This window comes from Vombatus ursinus, unplaced genomic scaffold (genome assembly GCF_900497805.2).
Source record: "Vombatus ursinus unplaced genomic scaffold, bare-nosed wombat genome assembly UNPS02009173.1, whole genome shotgun sequence".
NCBI classification, from domain to species: domain Eukaryota; kingdom Metazoa; phylum Chordata; class Mammalia; order Diprotodontia; family Vombatidae; genus Vombatus; species Vombatus ursinus.
The window spans coordinates 83,373-93,008 of NW_020948951.1; the positions used below are offsets into that span (position 1 = coordinate 83,373).

The 9,636-nt window shown below is 42.0% G+C and overlaps 1 pseudogene; it reads right to left on the reverse strand.

Moving 5' to 3' along the window:
- Positions 1-8,542: 8,542 nt before the first annotated feature.
- On the reverse strand, positions 8,543-8,930 carry LOC114034954 (annotated as a pseudogene).
- Positions 8,931-9,636: the final 706 nt, after the last annotated feature.

Sequence of the window (9,636 nt, forward strand, 5' to 3'; positions counted from 1 at the left end):
TCCTCTGTTATAGTCAGTGAATTGGGGTTACCACCAGTGCTGGAGAAGGTGGCCACAGATGCAGGGTCACCTTGATGAAGCCAGGTCTGAGTGACAGCCAACAGATGGGACTGGGAACAGAAAAGGTTTAAGATGAAGGAAAGTTTGTTAACTATGGAACAGGCATTCTAGAGGGCACAATGGAAGAGGTGGGTAGTTCTGAAGTGGTACATTTTAGGGGGGGTAGATTTGAAAGGGTATGGGAATAAGACAGTGGGCAGCTGGGGATATGACAGCTGTAGGTTCAGAATCTCTGAGATGAAGGAGGATGAGGGCAGTGCAATATGTTAAGGAATACCATTAAGGAATAAGTCCAGACAGAGTATCAGTGTTTGGAGAGAGGCCTGTTGAGGCAGACGTGATTAGACTGTTCCAGGTCCTCCATTGTGGTCCAGCCTCATAGTAGGTGAAGCTGTTGAGTCCTCTGAGAACCAGGAGGGTCACTTTAAAGCAGGCAGGAGCAGTTAAAGGCATGGCTTGTGGGAATTGGGACAGGTATAGCTTAGGCGAGTCAGAACAGACATGACTTGGGGGAGTTAGGACAGGAGGCAAGAGCTGGCAATTAGTGTTGGGTCTAATCTAAAAAAGGCCTCTAAAGCACTGGGAAAGGCCTAACACGTGAAGACAGGCAGGTGACATGGGGTTGATGCAGGGCATCCTGGGAAGTCTCAGGAGCAAAGAGGTCTACGCAGAGGTCCTTGAGAAGTCCAAACAGTCACAGGCCAGGGGACTGGATCCATGACTGATACAACACACCCTGGGAAGTCTCTGGAGTAAAGGGGCCAACTCCCAGATCTCTGGGAAATCTCTGGACTGTAGGCAGACAGCATGGATCTGAGCTGAGGTTGAAAATAACTGGAGATTTGGTGGACTACAGATTCAACATGAGTCCCCCATTGGGTGTGGTAGCCAAGGAAACTAGTACAATCTCAGGCTGCATTAAGAGAGGCAGAGAGTCTAAGACTAGGGAAGTGATAGGCCACCTGGTCAGACCATCATTGTGTTCAGTTCTGGATAACATATTTTAGGAAGGATGATGAAGAGTTTGAAAGTAACGAGGGTGATGAAGGTCCTTGATCACTCCATATTCAATTCAATGTAATTCAACTAACATTTATTACACGTCTGTTCTGCAAAAAGTACAAATCCAAACAGTCCTTGCACTTCGGTAGTTTGCTTTCTATTGGTGGTCGACATGTCTACAAGTAAGTGTCACAGGAGGGATTTCTCCTCTTCCAAAGAGCATTTGCTTTACATGGACATCAGAGAAAGAAAGGGCAGACAAAGTCCAAATGCCTCAGAGGGTAGGTGACCAGAATAACTACTCAGCGTGCCATCTCTGAGTGACCCTCTGATCACTGATCCTCTCCAAGCCCTATGCTACCAGCCCAAGTTCCTTTGCTGTTCATCCTTTGTTTCTGAAGAGGACCAATGACACCACAGGGTGATGTCTCAATTTGTATGTGAATTGGATTTAAGTAAGGCAGAGTTGTACAAAATTGTCATCCTCACTGTCTCTTCCAGAGTCATCAAAATCTAGCCAGATATGGTTTGCCTTCCACCTGTAGCTCCCAACTTCCATTTGGTGACCTGGGAAGCCTATGCTCTATCTCATCTAGTCAAGGACATGGAACACAGAAATACCCAACCAGTGCAATCAATGGAAAGAAGGCTGGATTTTGAGCGAGAAGACCTACTTTTGAATTCCCATTTTTTCATCTACTACATGTGTTACCTTGAGTCATTTACCTCTCTGGCCCTCAGTGTTTTCATCTGTAGAAGAAGGAGATAGGACAAGATAACCTCTAAGGTCTTCTCCAGTTCCAAATCTATGATTCAACAATGCTATGAACTCATTTATCAAAATGGCTTATATAGACTCTTCCCACTGGATTATTTTTTTGTTCCCAATTTATTTGTGATCTAAAAGGATTACTCAGTCAAACATATGGAGGTTAAGATGGACTTTTGGCCAACCAAATAGATTCTAACAAAGTTTAGCTTTAAAGGGGAATCCAAAGCAGTGGGCCTCTGCAGAATGGCCCCCACCTTCCTCTGTGATAGGTCTCAGTGCTCATGCAGGCCAAGGAGAAGCACTGTGGTACCCAGAGACCTTGATAGGTTTCTTGATTGCCATTCTCAATCACAAAGTCCTAAGTTGGGCAAAGGATTCATCTCGCTAAGTGTCTAGTGTCAATTCTCTACCTTGACTCTAGTAGGGGTGACATTCACTTCCTGGGCAATCACCAAACCAAAATTCTTCGCTCCTCATGATTCAGCAGAGTGATGCCTGGTGGTTGTCTGATGTCTCTGGCTCTGCTCAGTGCTACCACCAGGCCAGGGGATGCCCTTCCTAATTAGGCGAAGTGACCCTGACCCTACATCACACTATACATCCCAGGTGTGTCTCACATGTTATCCTCCTGTGTCTTTGGCTGATGCTTTCTGGTTAAGTTTTCTCAAAAGCGGGGAACTCTTTGTTTTAAAAAAAAATGGTTCACTACATCACAGCATTAAATGAGCATAAGCAATGCTGTTTGTATTAAATTTCCTGCATAATTCAACTCTGGTTCCTTACATCTCTGGTACTTAAAGGTGGTAAGAAAACAAAACAAAACAAAACAAAATAAAACCACTAGCAGTGCCCGGTGGGTCACTTCCCTTGGAGCGTGCTCAGACTATATTCCATTCAAGCACGTGGGACACTTGCTCGTACATAAACATGTCATAGAGAGGCCTTCCCCCCACTTCAGAACAGGCCCAGATCCCCTCTAACTTCTTTCCCATGGTCATGAGCTAAGAGTGGATTGGACAGGGTTAAGCCAACAGTTATCCAAGTGTGGTCCATTGACCCCGGGAGTATCCAAGACCTTTTCAGAGGAATCTGTGAAATTGAAACTGTTTTCATAATAATACTAAGATGTTTTAATTTCTAATGTGGTTATATCCAACATTTATGTAACACCTAATATGTACCAGGAACTGTGCTAAAACTTTACATATATTATTCCATATAGATAATATTACATATAAAGCAACTAGATGATCCAGTGGATAAGAGTGCTTGGGCCTAGAGTCAGGAAGACTTATCTTCCTGAGTTCAAATCTGGCCTTAGACACTTATTAGCTGTGTGACCCTGGGCAAGTCATTAATTCTGTTTGCCTCAGTTTCCTCATCTGCAAAATGAACTGAAGAAGAAAATGGCAAACCATTCCAGTATCTTTACCAAGAAAACCCTGAATGGGGTCACAAAGAATCAGACACGACTGAACAACCACAACAATATTACATATATTAATTCAACCCTGGCAGGTAGGTGCTATTATTATCCCCATTTTACAGATGAGGAAACTGGGGCAAACAGAGGTTAATGTGACTTGTTCAGAGTCACACAGAAAATAAATATCTGAACCCAGGTATTCCCAACTCCAAGCACAGCACTCTGTCCACTGTGCCAACTGGCTACCTGTTAGTACATTCAGGAGTGGCCATAGACATGAATCATACCTCAGGTTGTTTTAGAAATTTTCCTTGGAAGTGAGGCTCTAATCAGTGCAACTCCATTGATAAATATCAATAAATAAAACCCAGATAAACAAAAGTTCTTTGGAGAGGTCCTCAACAATTTTTAAGAGTGTGAAAGTGCTGAGACTCGAAAGCCTGAGAACCAGTGGGTTATACTGTAAGCAGAGAGACCAATCAGAAATCCATTGCAGGAGCAGCAAGGTAGCGCAGTGGATAGAGCACCGACTCTGGAGTCAGGAGGATCTGAGTTCAAATCTGACCTTAGACACTTAAGTCACTTAATCTGAATACCTTAAAAAAAAAAAAGGAAGGAAGAAAAGAAAGAAGTCTATTGCAATTGTCCAGGTGAGAGGTGATAAAGTAGAGACTGTATAGGAAGAGATACTGTGGAGGTTAGATCAACCAGATTTAGGAACTAATTGCATGGGGGTAGAGGAGAAAGGAGATCTGTCTTCAAGTATCTGAAGGCTATTAAGTGGAAGAATTAGACTTGTTCTGCTTGGGCCCGGAGGGTAGGATTAGGAGCCATGTGGTAAAAACTTCAAAAAGGGCAAATTTAGGTTCAGTAGAAGGGAAAAGTTCTTAACAATTAGGGCTATCCCAGTATAGCATGGCCTGCCTCAAAATGTAGTAGGATAGCCCTTCACTAGGGTCTTCAAGCAATGACTGGATTTGTTACAGAAGGAATCCTTGCTCATGTCCTCTTTGACCTAGAGGGCTTCTGAGGTCCCTTCCAAGTCTGATAACAGTACATTTTTAAAATGTTAATTAATATTTTAAAATTAATAAAATTAATTATTAATAATAGCTAGCATTGATATAGTACTTTGCATATGTGACCTCGTTTGATCCTCACAACAAGCCTGAGAGATGCTGTTATTATTATTTCTCATTTTACAGATGAAGAGACTGAGGTAGAGGTTAAGGGACTTGTCCAGGGTCACACAACTAGTAAGTATCTGATGCCAGATTTGAATTTAGCTCTTCCTGAGTCTAGGTCCACTTATCTCATTCACCAAGATCCCTTGTGCAGCTATGCCACCTAGCTGCCTGAATAAAAGTCTGAATGAGATTCTTTGATTCTATAAAAGTTCATCTCCTCCAAGAAGCCTTCCCTGTGCCATTCCCCCAAAGGACCTTCCCCTTTTGACCTCACACAGCACACGATATTGTGTATTATGGTTACCTACAGAACGTGTTATAAGTGCAGCCTGAGGACCCTTCAAAAGTGGGCTTTTAGCCTATAACAAATGGCATGCCATTTTGGGGTGGGGGGAGGGGAGAGATGGGGAGAAAATTTGGAACTCAAAATCTTGTGAAGCTGAATGTTGAAAACTAAAAATAAATAATTTTTTTTTTAAATGGGCTCATAAAGTGACCTCATACAGTTCAAGGTGCATTTTGGGTCAGCATCTGCTAAAATGACATCTCCCATGTTGTGGTTTTCCTTTTAACAGACCAAAGTCAAGGACAAATTAACTTAAATCAAAGGTATTTAATTAAACAGAATTAGCAAAGAATAAGAGCCTCCTTTTCCCCCAGCCACACCCCAGCAAGAACACATTTGGGTCTTAAATCACTTCCAACCCACTACCCTAGATTCCTAGGGCTGATAGCTGCTGCTCAACATCTTGTCTGCTGAGCTGCTACTGCCATCTATTGATTCTTTCCTGAATTGCAGTTACTTGGTAGGTCTTATCACTCCTCTTTGAGTGTATACATAGCCCAGACATTAGGTTCACACTTCTTTAGCTTTGGCACTTAGATGGTGCAGTGGATAGAATGCAATGGAAACTAGAGTATGGAAGGCTGGAGTTTAAATCCAACCTCAGACACTTTCTGGTTGGGTGCCCTTGGGCACTTAAACTCTATCTGCCTCAGTTTCCTCAACTCTAAGATGAGGACTTACCTCCCAGGGTTGTTGCGAGGATCAAATGAGATAATACTTGTAAAGTGACTGTACATAGTAGTCACTTAATAGATGTTTGCTTCCTTCCTTCCTTATGTGATTCAACCAAAAAGAAAAAAAGTCCCTTAGTTGAAAATCCTCCTTTTGAATGGCTTTTGCTTTCCTTAGGGACAATTCCTTGAGTCTAGTCTGCGATTTTAGTTGGGGAGAAGAAATTCCTTTCAACTGCCATCATGCCCCTGGATGCTAGACTAAGACTGTGCAAATTATCCTGCAAATTATTTCACTTTAGTAGGGCTAGAGGAGGCTACCTGCACCTGGTGACATTTGTCCTACATTCCAGCAGGGATGGCAAAAATTTTAATTATTCCTCTCCTCAGGGGAGATAGCATAAAAAGAAAAAGATTTCAAGGAAGGATCTCAATCCCAATTGGTCAGACCCTCTGTGGAAGATTTATCAGAGGATATGAACTAGAATTGTAAAGAATGGGAGGTCTCGACAGGTTGGGATCTATGCTGATGGATAGTGTATCCATTGATGAGATAGATGATGGATCTGTTGAGGTATATGACAGGTGGTAACAGTACATGAACATGACAGTGCTGTCACACTTGGCTCATTCCCCTGCCTTCTGCACTTTACAGAGAGCAGCAGGCTGCCATTTGACAAATTAGTCACCCAGGTAAGGGATGAAAGATATTCTTTGATCCCCAGGTGATACTCGCCTACATCAGAGGCTAGTCAGTGTGCATGCACTTTTCACTATGACTGCAGTCTTCCTCACTATTTGCCAGATGGCGCTCTGACTACCCACAAGGCTGGAGCTGGCCCCAAGTTTTTTGTAAATTTAGGAATATGACATGGAATATTCTCAAAATTCACCAAAGAAGGAAGAACTCCTCATCTCTGCTCCAAGCTCTTATTTCCTGCATTCTCTTCTCATTGATGTCCCCAATTCATAGAATTTCTGGAGGCAATCTGTGAATTCTTTTGATTGTCACTTTGTTTCTGTGTTCAGATGTTCTAGGCAGTTTTCTTTTATTATTTCTTGTATTACAGCGTTCAGGTTTTTTGACTTGTATTCTTCTGGGAGACCTATGATCCTTAAGTTGTCTCTACACATTCTATCAATGTTTTGCTTATATAGAGTTCATGTTTCCTTTTAAAGTTAATACTTGTTGCTTCTCTATTCAGGCTTTATTTTATTTCTCAGTATTTGCATTCCTAATCAGTTATTTTTTCTTTTATTTCTTTGGTCAGATTTGCCATGACAGATTCAAGTTTTTCTATTTTGCCAATTATTTCTGCTGTGCATGCCATAAATTCTGCTTTCACGATTTTTATTTCTTTTTTAAACCATACAGGAACATCTTGTTGTGGTGCCATACTTTCTTGAGCATCCATGGGTTCCTTTGCCCCATCAGGTATTGATTCATTTTTGTTAAGTATCTTTTTTAGTATCTAAATGTTTTAAAATATCTATTAGTAGGTTCCTAGACCCTTTTAGGTGGCCTGAAGGGCATATTCCCTTTTATTATTAATATCTTCCCTGTTGGTTTATCTCCTTATGCTCAAGATCTTTAACTGAGTCTTTTTTTCTTCCTGAGATCTTTGGTAATTCTAATTTGTTTTCCTTAGTTCCTCCTACCTTTCACTTTCTGACTCCTTCCCATTTGATGATGGTTTCCCTGGAGGCTGGACCTCCAAACTGTCTCACCTTCTTCCCACTGTGGACAATTCATGCTGTACCAACTTCAATCTCCACCACAAGTAATTTTGAAGGAGACAGAACTGGCACCCATTCCCTCAGGCTTAGTGGAGTTCCACACAGCCAAATATACGTGTCCTACCCCAATTTTCTCTGTTGCATCATTCTCTGAGTTCCCTTGAAGCACAGAACATGACCACACTGCTGTCCTAGACAAAGCAAACCTTTGCCTTTTGGTTTTCTGCAGCATGAGAGGAGGGATAGAATTGATTTCTGTTGCAAGCCTTTGGATCTACAGCTGTGGATGGTAGGGAAGCGGGTGCTGAATAAGCCCATTGGGAGTTAGGGGCTAGCCTTCTCTTCTGTTAGTTCATTGAATTTTTATTGTGTTCGGGTAAACAACTGAAATTTCTTTATCTCTTCCACATAATTCCTATTTTGGAGAATTATGAGAGTTCATAAAGATTGGAGATAATGTCTGGTCATGTATCTTGTTGGTCACGTGACCCAGAAGGAGAAAGATTGTGTGTGTGTGTGTGTGTGTGTGTGTGTGTGTGTGTGTGTGTGTACGTGTAGGTCCTTTCCCTCATTTTTATCTCTTTGGGTTATATGCAAAACAATTCCTTTTCAATGATCATGTGATTTTTGGAAGCATAGTAAAGTAGCTAGAAAGAAACGTAGAGCAAAGGTTGGCAAACCAGCCTAGAGGCCAGATCTGGCTCACTGCCTGTTTTTGTATAGTCTGCCAGCTAAGGATGATTTTTATGTTTTTAAAAGTTATTTAAAATAACACTACTAGTTTGCTCTAGAATAGCAAGACAAAACAAAAACTGTAAAGAGCTTTCAAACAGCAAGTTTCCAGATTTCCTGAAGCAGAATCCACTCCCCTTCCCTGAACCTTCACTGGGTCTATGGAAACAGGGAAAGAATAAGCAAAGGATTTGGCAAGACTTGGAGCCTAATGCTGTCTGCTTCTCAACCTCCCTGAGCAAACAAGAAGAGGGAAGTGCAGGAGTTGGTCCTGCTTGACCTCACCATGCTTATCTCCCATGTCCTTAATCCATTATATCTGTTTTACTCCTATGGCATTGATTGCTCTCTTTCCGCTGTCTGAAGGTCAGGTCTGTTATATTTTACCTCAAGTTTCTCCAATATCCTGAGGGGGTGGGGTAGAGATTCTCTCTGGTCTGCCATTGGTTTGAGCCCACATCAATTGTGTTCCTCAATATTTTAGGGGCCCCTCAACTAGCACCCCCATTACATCTAACATTTAAAATCAGATTAGTTTTTTTTGTTTGTTTATTTTGGTTCAAATTTTATTCAAGATCATATACAAAACGTTTCTAGACCCAAGATGGTTTAATCCTCCTTCTCTTCCTCCTCTTCGTCCTGGTTGATGTGGAAGTACCATAATTCATAACTATCCTTGCTGTTGGCCACCACCCGCAACCAGTCCCAAAGATTGTTCTTCTTTTAAGTATTTCTTTGTCAGGTACTTCAAACACCTTTTAGAAAATGGCACCTCTGACATCACGGTTATCTTACTCTTGCTTCTCTCAATGGTCACAACTTCACCATCGAGGTTGCCAGCCTTTCTGTTCACTTTGATTTGTTCTTGTAAAAACTGCTCAAAATTAGCTGCATCCATAATTCCATCTTCCACAGGATGGGTACAAACCAGTGTAAACTTAAGGACTTGCTTCTTTTTATTGCCGTCCTTCATCACAGATTTCTTCATGGGCACCATGGCAATCGTGGAGCCAGAAAGGGCCAGATTAGTTTTTAATAAAAGAATATTTACTTCAAAGATAAACCAAAAACGAAGCATATAAATATCTCTTCCCAATACCTTAGGGGCATAATATCTCCTCTCTGGGGGGAAGAGAAAGATTAGGCTCAATTACTATACAGCATTAATCCATTCAAGTTCAAGTTCAAATCCCCCACTAGTTAGTATCCTGGACCATTATTCCTCAGGGCTTTCCTGGTAGGCCCACTGCAACATCCAAGCTGAATTGCTGGCCTCCTGGATCCATGTGGATTTAGCTCCTGGGTTGGAAAATCCCTGTACCCAGAACTGAAACAGACAAACTAAAAATCCCATTTCCTGGGATCACATGACCTAAAGGGAGGGGATGGCCCTCAGGCCCTCTCCCTTTACCACTTCTTTGTGTGGAGTCCTTCACTCTCAGATGTGAATGTAAGGAAAGCCTAGACAATGTGCAGTCTGGAAGATTTAAAGATGCCAACAGTTCTGGCTATACAGTCAAAGGAAAAAGGCTGCTCCCAAACACAAGGTAGGCCAACACAGAATGTTGGCAAGCACTCAGTCCTGTCTCCCAGAAGCAGCTCTCCCAATGTCTTCCATATGATTGATACTGCCTTTGGAGGTCTAGCAACGTGCCAAACCTTCCATTCTGCCTTTTCCCATTCGCTCTAGAGCTGCAGCTCTA